Consider the following 17,597-nt stretch of genomic DNA (forward strand, 5'->3'; position numbering starts at 1 on the left):
AAAGATTGAGGATATATCTCAGTGGTAGTGTACCCTGGGTTCAGTCTCCAATAAAAAAAAAAAAGTTTAACTCCAATTCCTGTAGTGAAGTGTGCTGATCAAAGCAGAGAGTGGTACCTCTAGGAAGGAGACATACAACTAATCACCCAACATGATTGGAGGGCTGGGAGAGGTGTTGGGAAAATAACAGGACGACAGGTAGTATTAACAGTGAGCCTCTGAGCTATTTGTATGTCAAATGAGTGGGGTGACTAGAGGACCTGTTGATCTTCAACAGCTCTGCCAGCCTTATCAAATTAGAGGCTGTGTGGCCCAGTAGCATGTGCAGAGAACTGGCTTCCAATTATGTAAATTATGAGCCCCAGATATGAAACCAGAATGATGACAAATAGCTCACGGGATTTTTGTCCAGATGAGATGTCATATGCCTGGCAGGTGCTAACACTCAATACCAATGGCTGTTAATGCCTGCAGGCAGGAGCCACAGTATGGTGGTATTTACTATGAGCTTGAGAGGGGGGTGGAACAGGTGTCTGATTTGTATCATTTGTTTATTTTTGTGCCATAAATGTAAATGTCCCCACTATGACTGATTTCAAGTTACCAGTGTGGTTCTTTTTTAAAAATATGTTTTTAGTTGTCAGTGAACTTTATTTATTTATATGTGGTGCTGAGAATCAAACCCAGGGCCTCACACATGCTAGGCAAGCGCTCTACCACAGAGCCACAATCCCAGCCCCCAATGTGGTTCTTACTCACCAGAGTTAGGAAAAGATGTGCACAGTAGGCTCTGCAAGCCAGCTGGAACTGGCTCCAGCACACCGCTGGTTAGACCTTGAATCAAAATCAAGGAGGCTCAGAGGAGGAGGGGTCTGAGCAGCACTAGTGAGTCAGAGAGGAGGATGAGCCATGGACTGGAGTGGTGGGGGGACACCACCAAGCCCCAGCCATGTCCATGGGCACCCAAATGTGGGTAGGTGAGAAGGAAATGGGTCCATCATGGGCTGCCCCAGCTGCCCCTCCTGTCCTCAAGCCCATTAGCACACACCACAGGAACAGCACAGTAAGGCAGGCATGTGCAGTGTGTGGGGAGGAGGGATTTCCCCTGAGGTGACATATCTTGAAAATTTCATGAAAATTACATGTTGATGTCTGATGGGAGGTTGTGCTGCAGAGACAGTTGAGGAAACAGCAAAGATTTGATGCTTGGAGAATGAGAAACACATAGAAAATGTTCAGATAAATGCCCTGAGTTCCCCCAGCCAATGGCATAGACCCCACTCTTGGGCTCCTTCCTTCTGAAGTTAGAATCATACCTGAAATCTGCTCCCTGGAGTCATCCCAAACTTGCCCACAGAGCCCTCAGAGTTCTGTTCCTGCCTTCTTAGTCAACGGGCTTCACAGATGGCCCAGGTGGCAGCTCCTCATTGTTGAGAATGGGAATTCCTACAACAGTTCCAGGGTGTGGAGCTCCATGTGCACAAAACCCGGCTCAGTCCATGGTCTCAGTGAGGCCTCAAGTGCCCTGGGAGGCTGGGGTGGTCCTTATCCCCATTGCATAGATGAGAAAACTGAGGCTGGGAGAGCTGAAATAGCTGGTGCAGGTGGCCCAGAGGTAGTCGTGGAGATAGGAGTTGAGCCCAGTCCCAGGAAAGTTGCCATGGCTCACAAAGGGCCGTGGCTGACTCAGGGATGCAGAGGCACAGCCTGACTTATGGCACTCTATGCATGATACATCCTCTCAGAGCATGGTGTGCCTCCTAAGTGTCAGCCCTCAAGGGGCTCCTGGTATGGAGGGGGAGACGGTGGAGCAGCAGATCATCCCCTGGTTGTGGTATTATGGGTTCCATAAGAAAGGACGTAAGAAGTGGTCCTTGGTATGGTTGGTGTGCTCCCACCCTGCCCTGCCTTGCAAATTCCTCAAGGGGCAGGCCTGAGTTTTACTTCTCTCTGTGTCTCCAGAGCCTGGCCTAGGGTCCAGCAGATAGTAGGTGCTTAGGGAACAGCTTATAACCTTGATCTGTGGCCGAGTTATGGAGTGTCATACAAACATGACGCATGCTCACAGAAGCACTCCCTCCTATGCTGACACACACTCCATTGAGCACAGGTGCATGCACTCACACACACACATGCGCGCACACACACACACACACACACACACACACACAAACCAGCACAACAGCACAAGTCCAGATATTCAGTGACTCACAGACCGCCCCCCCACGTCTCCCCCAAGGATGTCTAAATTCCTAGGTAGACCCACAGCTGCTCTGTATCCACACGTCCACACAGGTCCGCGGGAGGGACATTCTTAGACACACACATGCAGCTACCTGTCTCCATGAAGCAGCCCAAGGCAGCCGCTGCTCAGGGATGCGTCTCCCTCCTCTGTGGGTACGCACCTGCTCCCAAGTGTGCTCGTATGCATGTGCACACGTGCACACACACACTCACATACACGATGCGTCCCTTGAAGGTCACAAGCATGGAGCCAAAGGTCTTGTAACAGTTGAATCAAATTCAGCTCCAAAGTGTCTCCAGAACCTCTTTCTTCCTCCATCTGCTGCCAAACCCCAAGAACCAGCCATCTTGGCCCCAGGTTCCTCACACCTCCAATTTCCAGCCAGAGAGCACTCAGAAAACCCCCTGAGTTCCCCACGAGGCCATTAGTGAATAGAAATGTGGCATTCAGGTGACTGTCTCCCTCTAGTCTCCCTCTCAGCTGCACCAGCGGAAATGGACTCTGGACCCAATAGGAAGCGGGGTGAGCAATGTCCCAACAGTTCTGAGGGAAAGCACCAGAGCCCGTGAGGTTGGTCCTGGGGAGGCCTAAATAGGATTGGTGCGGTCTGTTCGCTTGTCCCTCTCCTTGTCCTTCCCCACCCTCCCTGTGACCCGCCTTCTCTGCCAGTCATTATGTCTAGTTCTCTTCTGACCACTCCATCAGTCCTGACCCCACACATTTGAGTGGTATTGGCAATACCCTGTGACCTTCATTTGTGTCCTTAGACTTTGGAGCACCGTGGGCTAGGGCATCAGTCATCATTGTCCCCATTTTACAGACAAGAACACTAAAATCCAGAAAGGTGAGTAACCTTCTCAAGGTCACAGAACTCACTGGCATTTGGTGGTGGGGAACCTGATGTTTCTAGAACATGGAACTGGAACTGGACAGAAGCTAAGTGAGAAAGAAGGCTTCAGAATCCCTACACAGGAGACTCACAGCTGAGCCCAAAAATGTCAAGGAAGGCAGAAAAAGAACAAAATGTTACAAATGGGTGGGTGCCATGGAGGATGGGGGTGTGGGAAAAGTGTTTCTACCCTCTGTGTATTTTCCAAGTTTTCTTTTACAAGCATTTTTGATGTTTATAAAGGTGGGGGGAGCTAAAAGCAGAAGGAGACATGGACTTAGGAGTAAATCCGCAATGTTAGAACTTCAAACCTTAGCAGGACAGATACTTGGGAAGGGAGTAGGGAAGTATTCTTGGAAGGTGTCACCCATGGTATCCATTCATCAGTCCTTCTGTAGAAAGGGTCCCCGTCCTCTCTTGGGGAGCTCTGTCTGGAGTTGACAGAGTTCACCCCTACCGTGGCAATTCCAATGGAAGCCCTGTCACCTCTATTTCTCCCCCGCCTTTCTCTTCTTCCCACTCCACATTAACCCTCTAGCTTGTGTTGTGTGGGGTGTTGAATGACCATCCCTCTCTTGCCTGCTTGAGGCCTTCCGTCAGCCCTTGGTATAGTCAGATTTTTGCACTTAATGAAGTCCCCACCTGTCACCAAGGCCAGCAAGCTTCCTTCTGGAGGCCTGCCTTGGCCTGCAACTTCTGCCTCTCTCTGCTCACTCATCACCTTGGTGCTAGAAACTTCACTGGCACAACTTTATTTTGTATCAGTGACTATGTTAATGCACACCATCCTTGAGTTAGGCACCCTGGCTAAACCAAGACGGTATTCCCTGTTTTTTTTTTTTTTTAACTTGTAGTGCTAGGGATTGAACCCAGATCCTCTCCTATGCTGGGCAAGTGCTCAAGCACTGAGCTCCACACCCAGCCCTTCCCCTGTTTCTTTTATATCCCATACATCTTCCCATAGACAGAGCTTTAGAAATGAATAAATAACACCAGACCCTGGACAATCAGACAAGATTTACTGATGTCTAGAAATCCTGCCCTTGATTTTATTATTTTTTTTATTTTTGTGCCCTTGATTTTATAATGTTCATGAGAGACAAGGTGATTGCCCTCTCTTAGTAGAGGGCAATGCTAGTCATAGTGGAGCTAGGTGGAGTGTTCTGAGCAGTCCGTCCTGTGTAGTAATTGCAGATACATAGGCAGGTACATAGGTAGGTAGGTAGGTAAATTGATAGTAGCCTAGAGGGAAACAACCTGCTCCGTGGTTCTCATATGTCCACTCACGAAAGGCAGGCAACATACATTTCTTGCTCTGCCTGAAAACCAGACTCATGAATAACTCCCCACCCCACCCCCAGCTAGCATTTCCAGAGGCCTTGGAACACAGTGAAATGACTGGGCAGGCAGCTCGGAGCAGCAGGTGTCTTTCTTGGACTACTATGAGAGCACCAAGGGATGTCTTACAACAGAAAGGCGAGCCTTGCAGGGCCAGCCCGGGATTCTGCTCACAAGAAAGGAAAATGAAGGAAGAAAAAGACAGAGGAAGGCAAGAGCAACTTTCTTAGGAAACAGAAATAAAGAATAATTTCAGAGCAGACCACACATGATACCCTGAAGATCCACCGTGCACACAGGCATCTGCAGCATCTTTGAGTTTATTTTCATTGGAATCACTTCTTACTTTTGGTGAAGGAAGGTGAGAAGAAAGGGATCCCATCTTGAAATTCAGAAGTTCCCTGGTGAAGCACAGTCTCCTTGCAGTTTTAGGAGGTGGCCACCATGCCAATTCCTCCAGGATACATTTCACAACTATAGATCCAGATAAATTTACAGGAAGTGCAGGCTAACTGAGCCCTGACTGGTAAACAGTTGGACACAGCATGTTTTCTTGAACCCAGTGAGGGATTCCAGGGGCCCAGCCAGACCTTTCTTTAAACTAGGGAGAGACTCAAACCTGGGTTTATATGGCACATTCTTGTCAACCCAGGTACTCAGGAGGCAGAGGCAAGATGATGGCAAGTTGGAGGCCATTCTGGGCAACTTAGTGAGATCCTGTCTCAAAATCAAAATGTGGTTCAGTGGTACAGCACTTGCCTAGCATGTATGAGGCCCTGGGTTCAATCTCCAGTATCAGAGAAATAAAAAAGAAGATTAAGAAGAAGAAAGAAAGAAAGAAAAGAAAGTAAGATGACATAATATTTGCATATAATCTATGCACATTCTCCTATGTACTTTAGATCATATCTTGATTGCCTAAAACACCTGGTACAATGTAAATGCTGTGTAAGTAGTTGTTATACTATATTGTTTAGGAAATAATGAAAAGTCTGTACATGTTCAGTGCAGACAAAAACTTGTTTAAAAAATATTTTTCAGTGGTTGGTTGAACCCATGGATGTGGAACCCACAAATACCGAGGTGCCTCTTACACCTGGAATAAGAAATGATTTGGTTCCTGTCATTGAACAACGCACAATTTGTTGAGAAAGACATATAGATAAATATTTAATGTATCTGATATTTCTAAATAAGTGGAAGCTAATTACTGAGTGCTTACTATGCTACTATATTAATCCTCACCACATTTTACAGATGAGGAAACTGAGACCCAGAGCCAAGTGCAGAACAAGGATGAGAACCCAGTAAACTTGCATCAGAGGCTATGTGTTTAATACATGTACAGCAATAAAGAGGAGAAAGTACCAAATAAGATGGGAATACAGGTGGAAGGACAATCGGCTCCTTGCCCCTGGGAGGGCGTAGCCAGGACAACATTAAGATGCAGTAATATTTAAGCTGGATCTCTCAGAGTGATTGTTTTTTCAGTCCTTCTTTCCATGCTTTACCAAATGTCACATTCCATCCTAATTGCCACATGAGTGTTTAGAAAGGAACCATGTTTTCCCACTGGTTGCCATTCCCATTGTAAAGGGTGAGCTCACAAAGCTTGCTTTTGCTATATTGAATTCAACTTTGGAGTAGAAGGAGATTGAAAGGGTGTTGGGGAATTTAGAATATGAAATGTCCTTTGAAACTTGCTAAACCTTTCCAGTCTGTGTTGTGGACTCTAGAATCTCATTTTCAGGCCCTGTCCCCAGCTTCAAAGTTAAGGGTCACCCCAGTTTCTCCTCTGGGCTTAGCACCCCGGTGCCTGCCTACCTCAAAACCCGGCTGTCAGTGTCTACTAGGACCTGGCTGTACTACTACATGTCTCCAGTAGGGGTCACTGACTCCAACAGGTGGTGCTATGCAGAAAACCCTAGGTCCTAACAAATTGTCCTTGACTTGCTCTGTGAAGTCATCCATAAAATGGGTATAAGACTCCCTGTCTGACTTTCTCCTAGAACAGTGGTGAGAAATGTAAGGATAAATGTAGACACCTTCCAGCGTGATTCAGAAGCAGCACACTGACTTTCTCCCACCTCCTGTCCAAAGGATTTAAAAAATAAAAAATAAAAAAAGCCATTCTATAGCGACATCTTGAGTATCAGTCACAGTGCCAGGTGCCATGAACGATTCAGAAATTATTTCTGCTTTTGCACAAAAGGATTTCAAACAAAAGTTTAAAGCAAACTGTAACCCTGACTATGGGTGGGGGGCTCTGCCTCTCCTTGGTGGGCGGTAGACGCAGCAGCCCCTGATGAGGGGGTGTGAAAAGGAAGCATGTTTTCCTTCCCTGTGACTGGACATCTCTCCCAATGACTCATCTGTCCCTCCCTTACACAACCCGGTGTGCTAGGGGGAAACTGAGGCACAGGGAGGCAAAATGACCTGCCCAAGGAGCCGGACTCCAGGAACTTCCCAGCCAACCAACCCCACAACGTAGAGCGGGGAAAGGGAGGGCGAGAAGACTGGTGGCCAGAGCGGGCTGGGAGCGTCGGAGAAGGGAGCACCTCCGGCCCCTGACTCCCTGGCAAGTGGCGTGAGAGGAGGGCGGCCGGGCGGCCAGCCTTCTGCAGGAGCGCCCCCTGCTGGTCAGAAGTGCCTCGGCTCTAGGATGGAGGCATGCTCAGCGCTGAAGGGGTGGTTCCTTTGGAACCCAGGAAGTCTCCCAGAGTAGAGTCGGAGGGGCTCCGGGGGTCGCCCTGACTCTTTCACTTTGCACACGGCGAATGCAAATCTCCAGGAGAAGTGACCTGCTCAAGGCCTCTCAATGAGCCCGCGGGTTGCGGATCTCGCAGCCCACCTGTCGCTCCATCTACCCTGCCCTCCTGCCCACAGTCCCTCGCTCTCCTCCTTGCACCCTGCCTGCGCCAACCTGCCACTCCAGCCCAAGGAATCCTCTCACACTGCGACCCCAGAGCGCTCCCCTCTCCAAAGCCCTATTGCTTCCAGGGACCTTAAGGTAAAAAGGGCTCTCGGTTCTAAGCATGGCTTTGCCTGCTTGTTGGCATAATCTTGGGGACCAGGGATGGTGCAGGAAGGGAGAGGGAGAGAGAGGGAGTAGGGTTCTTTCTTGTGGATTCTCCACCTACCTCCCAGCCTCTCCCAACCCAGAGATGCCTGGTTATAGGCTGAACTCACTAGGTGATAAATATTGATGCAAAGCAACCCAGCCTAGTGTCCCTTGTCCTGGAAAGCATAGATACAGAGGCTGACTTTTCAGCTTTCCTTCTTAGCTGGGTGACCTTGGGCAAGTCACTTAAAATCTCTCAGAGCCTCCCTTCCCCTAAGGACAAAATAGGAATAAAACTACTCTTTGGGCTGGTTGTGAGGATTAAACAAGATCCCGACACATAGTAACACATACTTGCTTAGTAAATGGTAAATTTGATTAGTCAGATTTCCGAGGAGGCTTGTGCTGGTCTCTCTGCCTGGTCCCTCTCCTTTTTGGCAACCTCTTTTCTAGGTGTAAGTCTTCCAACCCTCACCTTCCCACCCTTGCCTCCTGTTGAAGGCAGCCCCCTAGAAGTGGTCACTCACTGAACATGTATGGGCCACAGGGAAGGAAGTGCTATTAGAAGCCAGAAGAGGCTGAACACCGGGTGTAATCAGGCCCACGGCCAGCTAAGGTTTCCAGAACCGTTAACTCCCAGGTACCTGAGTCCGTCTTTCTCTCCCAGCTCTGAGTGCTGGTTTCCTCACCGCGTGCCCTTTCCAAACGTATCTTCTTCCACTGCTATTCACTCTCCGTTCTTAGGACTTATAGCTGGCATCGTGGTTGCTCTGACACCCTCACTGTGGCTTGGTCATTCAGCACTGGGGCTCAGTGGCATCTACCATAAATTCCAACACAAGTGTCTGAGAGAAAAGGGAAACCCACACTGGTGCTGTCGGCACCTGTCAGAGGCTGTTGGTCAGCCCTGGACAGGAATCCTACACACCAGGAATCCAAACCATGTCCATCCAGTTGGTTGTGGTCACAGGGACAGGGCATGTGCCGTGGAGCATGGTGGCAAACATATTTGCATACCTAATAGAATAAGTATTTAACTGCCATGGTAAGTAATATCTGAAAGTTATGAAAATCTATTTAAAATTGTGTAGAAAAGGAAATTGCCCCCTTGTGAACTGTTTTGGGTCGTGAAGAATCCCCTCTGTCTGCCCAGGCCTCCCTGCCAAGTTGCCTGAATTGTAAATCCACATCTGTATGGCCTCTCCATGAGCCTGCGGGTTGCTGGACAGCTGTTATGATTTAGGTGTGGTGTCCCCCGAAAGCTCACGTGTGAGACAATGCAAGGTTTAGAGGAAAAATGATTGGGTGATATAGCCTTAGCCTTATCAGTGAATTAATCCTTGATGGATTAACTGATGTGGTAGGGTATGGCTGGAGGAGATGGAATTGGGGCGTGGCTTTGGAGTATATATTTGTATCTGTCCAGTGGAGATTCCCCCTCTGCCTCTTGGTCACTATGATGTGAGCTGCTTTACTCTGCCACACTGTCCCGCCATGTTGTTCAGCCTGTCCTCGGGTCCTGAGGAATGGAACTGGCCTTCTATGGACTAAGACCTCTGAAACCATGAGCCCCCCAATAAACCCTTCCTCCTCTATAGTTGTTCTGGTTAGATCCTTTAGTCATAACAGTGACAAAGCTGACTAAAACAACAGCATCTGCTTGGCACTTTATATATTCACACACTTGTTGCCCCAAACATGGCCCCAGGAAACGGTCCAGTGTCTGCAAACCTCCACTGATGGTATTGGGAGAAGCACATTCCCCTTCCCCAAATGATTTATAGGGGGGAAATTTTTCGTTCTTTTTTTTTTTTTTTTAAGACAGGCTGCTCCATCTCTTCCCTTCCGCTCACTCACTGGGCTCTTCCTCATCCTCCCCTCTTCCCTCTCCACCTCACCCTCAATCCTGAGGTCCTGCTCCAGCAGGGACAGGCAAAGCCTGACTCTTCAGCCAGATATCTCTGAGAGGAACAGCAAGACCTGTGACAGTGCTGGCTTTCTCCTGTTGTCTCTCTGGTGACTTCTGGAAGGAGACACCAGGAGAGGGCAGAAAATGAGGAAGGTTCCTCCACCCCCACAACACAGGGGATTGGAGCTATGGCCTGGAGTTTCCCAATGACTGCTCACTCTTTTGGGTAGAGGAAGATGGGATGTACACAAGAAGCCAACAGGCACTACCCTCTGGCCCAGCCCCTCTGAGTGACTTAGAAACAGGTCCCTCCTTCATACATTATTTCCAACCATCAGAAAATGACTACTACAAATATCCCCGTGATGTGACTGGTATCTTCTGATGCCCAGTACCTTTTTGCAGTACACGACATGCATAGCTGTGCATGTGGGCCCTAAAGGCATACACCAAGTCTGTCCTCTACCAGCTGAACAGAAAATGGAGCCTCACTGACTGCTAGCTGTCCCTCCAAGCCTCCCATTCATGTCTCCGGTAGGAGTGGGACCACCTAATTGCACTTGGCCTTGGCCCTTTGATGTTATCCCTGACCCCTGGCTTTGAAATGAGATGGACCTGAGCTCACATCTCAGTTCCAGCACTTGCTAGAACTGTGACCTCAACACACAGTCACCCTGGACCACATATCCCTTATTGGTGAAGGGCAGGTGTCACTGGCTCTCGAATTGACTGTAGTAAGGATTATGAGGAAATAAACGTAGTAAACCAAGGCAGGCCTGAGTCCCCCCGCATCAGACCCACCCCAAATGTTCTCTCATTTACATTCCAAAGCCTGCCTCAGGGACATCAGCTTTGCAGGTTGTTGATGGGCAGCATTAAGCCCCGTCCTTGGAGGTGGAGATGGATTCCACAAGCAGAGGGAAAAGGCAGTAAAACAAGTGCTACATGAAGTATATATGTCGGGTGTGGTGGCACACACCTTTGATCCCAGCAACTCAGGAGGCTGAGGCAGGAGGATTGCAAGTTCAGAGACAGCATCAGCAACTTAGTGAGATCCTGTCTCAAAATAAAAATTAAAAAGGGCTGGGAATGAAGCTCAGTGGATAAGAAATTCTAGGTACAATCCCAGTACCAAAAGAAGAAAAAGAGGAGGAGGAGGAGGAGGAGGAGGAGGAGGAGGAGGAGGAGGAGGGGAAGTAAGTGTGAAATATTTGCAAGAGTCCTCTACTGAGATCTTCCCAAAGAGTTCTTTTACAAACCCAAATCCTAAATTCTGAATTTCTTCATTCATACATTTGACTTTTAAATTATTCCAGAGAATACTGAGCAGCACATCTCTGGGTTAGAAGAATAGAAGTTAGCAGGTGGCTTCCAACCAGGACATCACCCATGACCCTGGGCATCTGCTCACCTCCATCCTGGTTCACCAGGAAAGCCAATTATTTTCTTCACTGGTCATTTCTTTCCTCCTCCTCCTCCTCTCCCCCCCCCCTCCTCCTTCTCCTCCTCTTCTTCCTCCTTCTCCTCCTGTTTAATTTGGTGGTACTGGGGATTGAACCCAGGGGCTTTCTACAGCTGAGCTACATCCCCAGCCCTTTTTATTTTTTATTTTGAAGTAGGGTCTCACTAAATTGTTGAAACTGGCCTTAGACTTGCCATCCTCCTGCCTCAGCCTCCCAAGTCACTTGGATTACAGGCGTGCGACATCACACCCAGCTTGGGCATTTCATTTTATCAATAAATTGTCCTTAACATATTGAGTCTTTATCAGATGGCAAGCACTGAGCTAGTTCATTTCGTTATCTTATCTATCTCTCCCATTTCTTCAGCAGTTGACATGCAGTGACCACCTCAACCCGTTTATTTTTATTTTTATTTTTTTAGCTATAGATGGACACAATACTTTTAATTATTTATTTTTATGTGGTGCTGAGGGTCAGACCCAGTGCCTCACGCGTGCTAGGCAAGCACTGCACCGCTGAGCCTCAACCCCAATCCTCAAACCATTTTTAATCATTGACATTTCAAATGTGACATACTGTACTTTGCTTCCTCCCATCAAAGCAATAAAACAGAAAGATACAAAGTGTGTATTTGTTCTTTGATCTTGAAACCCCATTTCACATAGAAAGGCAAAGAACAATCTCATACTTTCTTCTGAAAAAGAGAAACCATCCCTAGAAACCATACTTAATGGGCGAAGTTCAAAACATAGCTTCCGTTCCAAGGAATTTAGCTCATGTCCGCAGGGCCCTGGTTTGCCTTGGAAACCCCAGTTAGAATCCCTATACCCCCATGTCCCCTGCACCTTTTGGTGCTTCTCACCTGGTGCGGGGGGTCGGGGGTAGGATGAGGGTTCAATATCTGAGGTGCATTCCAAGATCTGTGGTGTATTATTAATTTTCGTTTCCCACACACATGGTGGGTGTTTTCCAGTTGCTATTCTTTTAAAAAATATTAATTTTTTTTAGCCGTAGTTGGACACAATACTTTATTTTATATATTTATTTGGGGCAGAGGATGGAACCCAGGGCCCCACAGGTGCTAGGCCCCCGCTCTACCACTGAGCCACAACCCCAGCCCCCCAGTTGCTATTCTTAAAAGTCCCAGCAGATGGCACTGTGACCCTGACCATCCTCCCAGCCTCCTCTCCCAGTCTCTGGGTACAAAACCTTTGAGTCCTGGGGCCTCTCAGTGGTCCCAAAGGAGAAATCCCCTAGGGAGGGTCCTGTCTGAAAGAGAAGCACCCTGCCTCACTCCCCGCCCTCCATCATCTTAGGGAAAGACCATGATTCAGCAAAAATGGTTCAACCTCATGGTCAAGGTGCTGTGCACAGGTAGAGAAGGGGGTGGGGGGTTAAGGGGCCAGCTAGGGCCTAGACCCTCCTCCCTTCCCTCTAATCCAGCTTGGTCTCTCCATCCTGCATTAGGGGGGGCACTCCTGTTACAACTAACCCCACTCACCTGACCATCAGCCCTGAGCACTGGGGACAAATTTTGGTAACTAACAAGGGCCACTTTGGGTGGGCAGTCACTCTATTAAAAGAATCCGGAAGGCACAAAGGGAGTTGTGAGCCGAGGAGGCTTCCTGGAGGAGGAGAGCGTGAACCCCAGAGGTTGGTTCATGGTCCTGCCTCACCGTAGAACGAAGGAGGGGGCTGGGGTGCAGCTCAGTGGTAGAGCACTGCCTAGCTGAGGCCCTGGGCTCCATCCCAAGATCCTCAGGAGGAGGAGGAGGCAGATTAGAGCAAATTATATTCCATGCTTTTACTAATATGTCAAGATTTTGGATCTTAATGTTATGTATAACTAAAAAGAACCAATTTTAAAAAATAATAAGGGAGTATGGGCGCCTTGCTGGGGCATTTGGCCCAGTCTAGGGGAGGAAGAGAACAGACAGGTGAGTTTGTCTATGCCTATTTAGCTGCTTCTGAGGCAGGGTGGGCTTTCCCCTTACAAGCCAGAGAAGTGGGACGGGGGGATCCTGGAGGAGCTGCCTGGGGGCCATCACGGAACAGCAGAAGGTAGAGTCTGAGGAGGAAGGGGACTTTCTAGGCTAACACTGGCTCCTCTGGATGGGGGAGGGTGTGCCAGGGGAGAGGAGGCAAAGAGGCAGCTGGGGAGGACTAAACTTCTGTCCAGCCTCAAGGCCAAGGCATCTCCTGCCCAGAGCCCGCCAGGTAGGTGCATTTGCTTCCCTGAGCCCTTGGCTTTTCTTGGGATGGAAAGTGAGTGACCTGCCAGGAAGATGGGCTTTTCCACTATGGGGACTCTCGGCCTCTTGGTGCAGAGCTCAACTCTGCTGGCCCTGCCCAACTTGCCGGGTATCCCCAGTGCACTCCCTGGTGACCCATCTCTCCACCTCTCCCTTCCTGGCAGCCTTCCCCTCCCCCAAGAGGCTCTCCGTAATGGGAACCAGTCACCACCTGCCCCCCCCCACACAGCCACTGCCTTTCACCCAACTCCCCACCCCTGACAGTGGGCAAATCAGCCCTTTGGGTAACTACTGCATGGTGACTAGGCCCTTCTAGAAGCAAGCTTTGATACGGGGGCGGGGGGGCTCGACCCAGGGATGGAGAAAGGAAAGACTCCGGAACTAGTACATCGTCCCCCCTCAGCAGGAGAAAGATGCAAGGAAGACTGGAGGAAAAGCAGGTTTCCCATCAGGACCCCCAAAGCGTCTAGAGGCCCACAATCCTACTGCTTCCTCAGGGAGTTCCAGAAGCCTCCTCCCGTGGGAACCGCCTGGGTGCTCAGGTGTGCACGGAGTGAGCTCTCTCGGAAGACCCAGCAACGTCTGATTTTGTCAGGTGCTGGGCTCTTTCGCATGGTGGGGCAGTCCTGCAGGACGGCCAGGGAAATGGGGCTGCCCAGGACACCAGCAGAGGTGCACACAGGGGTGCGAGCTCAGTCAGCCTCCAGCAGTTCCCCAGATAGTCAAAGAGAAGTCAGATGCCCAGATGGAGAATGGGGTGGGCTGCTGGTCCTGACACTGATTCTTACAGGGCTGGTAGCTCCCAGGACGAGAACTGGGACCTCAGTGGCTTAGCAGAGGATCGGAGGGAACAGCTCCTCCTGTAACGTGATGGAGGAGCCCTCAGCCCAGGGTCGTCATGCCCCTTGCCAGACGAGCCTCCACGGGCTCCCGCCCAGCTTCCACGCATGGCACGTGGTGCTGCTTCCGGCTCATTGACAGCCTCCCTATTTACTCTCCTGGCAGTGAGACACACACTTGCTGACGGAAGCGCCATAGCCCCCAAGTGCCAAGGCTCAGCCTAGAGTGGCCCGTTCCCTCCATAGGATCTGTGACAAGGACCAGGGGGCCAGAGTGTAAGTTCAAGGACTTAGCTCCTGAGCCCAACTCTTCTGAGTCCCCTGTTGAGGCTCCTTAGGACTCCAGACACCCCAGGCCCCAGGGGCCCACCCAGGGCTGGCAGAAACACTTTCCCATGGACATGTCACATTGGAGTCCCCTGAGCTCCTGCCCCTGCCTCTGCTAGCTTCTAAGGGGCCCTGGCTGGTGAGTGTCACCCCAGAGGTGGCTGTGACATTTCAGCGGCCAGGGCCACTGGTTTGCTGAGAGCTTTCCCTCAGCCCAGTCTCCCTCATCCATAACCCCCAGGGATGGGGGCAGCGCTGGGGGCGCAAGGGGCTCTCTCGGGGCATTGGTGGGGGTGGGGCGGGGGCTCCCCTAACTGCAGAGGCTAGCCTTACACACCCAGCAACACATGTCCCCCTTTATGGCCCAGGCTTTCTCTCCCTGCTTAAAGGCAACTGTGAAAAGAGCAGGGCTGATTCTGGCTGCCTGGCGGTCTCCTGGCAACAGGCCTGGCAGGAGGCCTTTCTTTCTCCCCCAGCCTCCCCTCTCTCCTCCACCACCCCCTCTCTCCTCCCCCTGCGTCTTGTGCTGTGTATCATTAAAACTTCCCTCCCAGCCACTTCGCAGCCAGCAGCCAGGCCCTGCTGGGGCCAGTTCCCTGGGGGTAGCTGAGCTGCCCCTAGAGGTGCAGGATCCAAGGGGTCAAGCCCCCAGAGAGGAGGCTTTGTGTTCTGGAACTAAGGCTTAAACTCAAGTTGGCAACCTTCACCAGGGGCAGCCACGAGTGCAAGCCCACTCACACCAAGAAGATGCCCTGATTGCACCGGCAGACACTTGTGGGGCGTCCTGACTGCATGTACTCAGTCCCTCTGTCCCTCAAGCCAGTTGCTTCCCAGACTCCAGGCACCTCCTTGCCACCCTGGTCCACAGCTGCCCGCAACCTGTTCTGCTATTTGCTGCTATTTTTTTTAATTAATTTGCACTGCACTTAATAACTCTGATTGAAAAGGAAGCTTTCGATGACCCACGATGAGATTTCATCCACAATGTGATTTTGTTCTAATCAGGTACCACTGCTCCCAGAGGCTCTGAATGTGTGGCCGTCTGTCTGTCTGTCTCTCTCTCTCAGGAAGGGATTTTAGTGACAGTGGGAGAGTCGTTAAGGTCCTAATTGCACCAAGCAGACCCTCTCCGTGACAACTCCCAGAAAGAGGGAAGGACAAGGGGAAAGGGAATGGGCATAAAGGAGCGTTCTCAGTTCAAAGTCACGAGGACACCACGCTTCATCCTGCGGGGCACCAGGGTCCTCTCTAGCTGCTACAGAACGATACCGGTAGCCAGAGAGATGTTCTTGAAGTTCCAACCTTTGACCAAACTAGATTTCAGATTCCCTCACATTTTGGAGAAAGAATCATGTAAAAGAGCCATTTTGATGATGCTGCGTTTGGATTTGGGATTCAGAAAATATGATTTCGCCTCATGACACCAGCAACCGTGCAGCTGGGGGAGGGGACGAGGCTGAGAAGGAAGGCTTTGGGCTGAGCCGAGCAGGAGAGCTGGGGACATCGTCACTGTCGCCATCATGGCTGACCTGCAATCACTAGGACAGTCTGGGCAGAATGTCACCATTTTGGCGGGGAGGTAAGTCTTAGGGAATCAGCTGCCTACTGTGTGCCCTGAACTCTTTGGGTAAATCATGCCACTTAACCCTGCGAGCTGCTGGAATCCGTGTCCCCATTTGCCAGATCAGGGGATAGGCCCCTCAGGGATGTCAGTAACAAGCCGAGCCAGGGCTTAGCAGCGCAGGAGCCGGGTCTGATCACAGGCCCCTGCTCCTGCTGCCACCCCAGCCTGAGGCTCTTTGGCCCCGAGGAATAGACCTGAGGGGATTCAGTCCCCTTGAGTCACAGGGTGAGGCAGGAGCAGAGGACTGAGAGTGGGTGAGTGGAAGGTAGAACAAAGCCCCTGTCCCAAACAGGACTGCCACCAGTGTCCCCCACAGCAGCAGGCCACCTTACGAAGTGCTTGTAATGGGGCTTCACTCATACTTGGGGAGCCCCAGGAATGGAAGACTGGAGGAGAGGGTGGAAGGAAGAAGTTGAACTTTTCTTCATCTTTTTTAATTGATACAATTCACACATATCTCACTCATCTTTTTTTTTTTTTTTTTTTTTTGGTACCAGGAATTGAACTCAGTGGCGCTTAACCACTGAGCCACATCCCCAGCCCTCTTAGTATTTTATTTAAAGATAGGATCTCACCAAATTGCTTAGGGCCTCACTAAATGGCTGAGGCTGGTGTTGAACTTGTGATCCTCCTGCCTCAGCCTCCTGAGCCACTGGGATTACAGGTGTGTACAATTCAGTGGCGTCTGATATATTTAAAAAGATCTGCATCCCTCACCAATCTGTAATTGTGAAGCATCTTCATCTCCCCAAAAGATCTGCTATAGCCATTAGAAGTCGAGGTGCTACTGCTTAAGGAAAATGAAAGGCAGCAACTGGCAGAATATGTTCCGGATAAGCCCCACCTCAGCCCTGCAACCTCTTTTTGTTGTTTCCTTCTCCTGTAACTTGGCTCTGAATGAGTCGCCCAGCTCCAACCTCACCCCACCCAGATAAACCCCCAAACTAAGAAAAAGAAGCCCTAGCCCTCTCCAGCCTTTAAATTAAAGCAAGTCAGCTTATAAATCAATTAGCAGCATTTAATCCAACTGCTCGGAACCAGACACCATGGGTGAAGAGGCTGGAGATGCAGTCAGAGGTCCTGGCTGCCAGGAACAGCCTCCAGTGGCCCAGACAATAAGGGAGATGTATTTTTTCACATCACAAGAAGTTTCAAGGCAGAACTCTTCTGAGGGCATTGATTTCTCAGCAATAGAGTCAGAGACCCAGTTTCTTTCTTTTTAAAAAAATTTTTTTTGTTTATTCTAATTTGTTATACATGACAGCAGAATGCATTTCAATGCACAGAACACACAGAGCACAATTTTTCATGTCTCCGGTTGTACACAAAGTAGAGTCACACCATTCGTGTCTTCATACATGCACTTGGGCTAATGATGTCCGTCTCATTCCACTGTCTTTCCTACCCCCATGCTCCCTCCTTTCCCTCCCTCCCGTTTTCCCTATCCAAAGTTCCTCCATTCTTCCCATGCCCCAACCCCCATTATGGATTAGCATCTATGTATCAGAGAAAACATTCAGCCTTTGGTGTTTTGGGATTGGCTTACTTCACTTAGCATGATATTCTCCAGCTCCATCCATTTACCGCAAATGCCATGATTTTATTCTCTTTTAATGCTGAGTAGTATTCCATTGTGTATATATGCCACAG

At 49.8% G+C, this 17,597-nt stretch overlaps 1 long non-coding RNA gene across 1 annotated transcript in view; it reads left to right on the plus strand.

Moving 5' to 3' along the window:
- The window catches only part of LOC308636207, a 770,476-nt gene that overhangs the window by 537,218 nt on the left and 215,661 nt on the right, over window positions 1–17,597 (plus strand). The window lies entirely within an intron of this gene.

Source organism: Spermophilus citellus, assembly GCF_964194105.1.
Source record: "Spermophilus citellus genome assembly, chromosome: 17".
Lineage (NCBI taxonomy): Eukaryota > Metazoa > Chordata > Mammalia > Rodentia > Sciuridae > Spermophilus > Spermophilus citellus.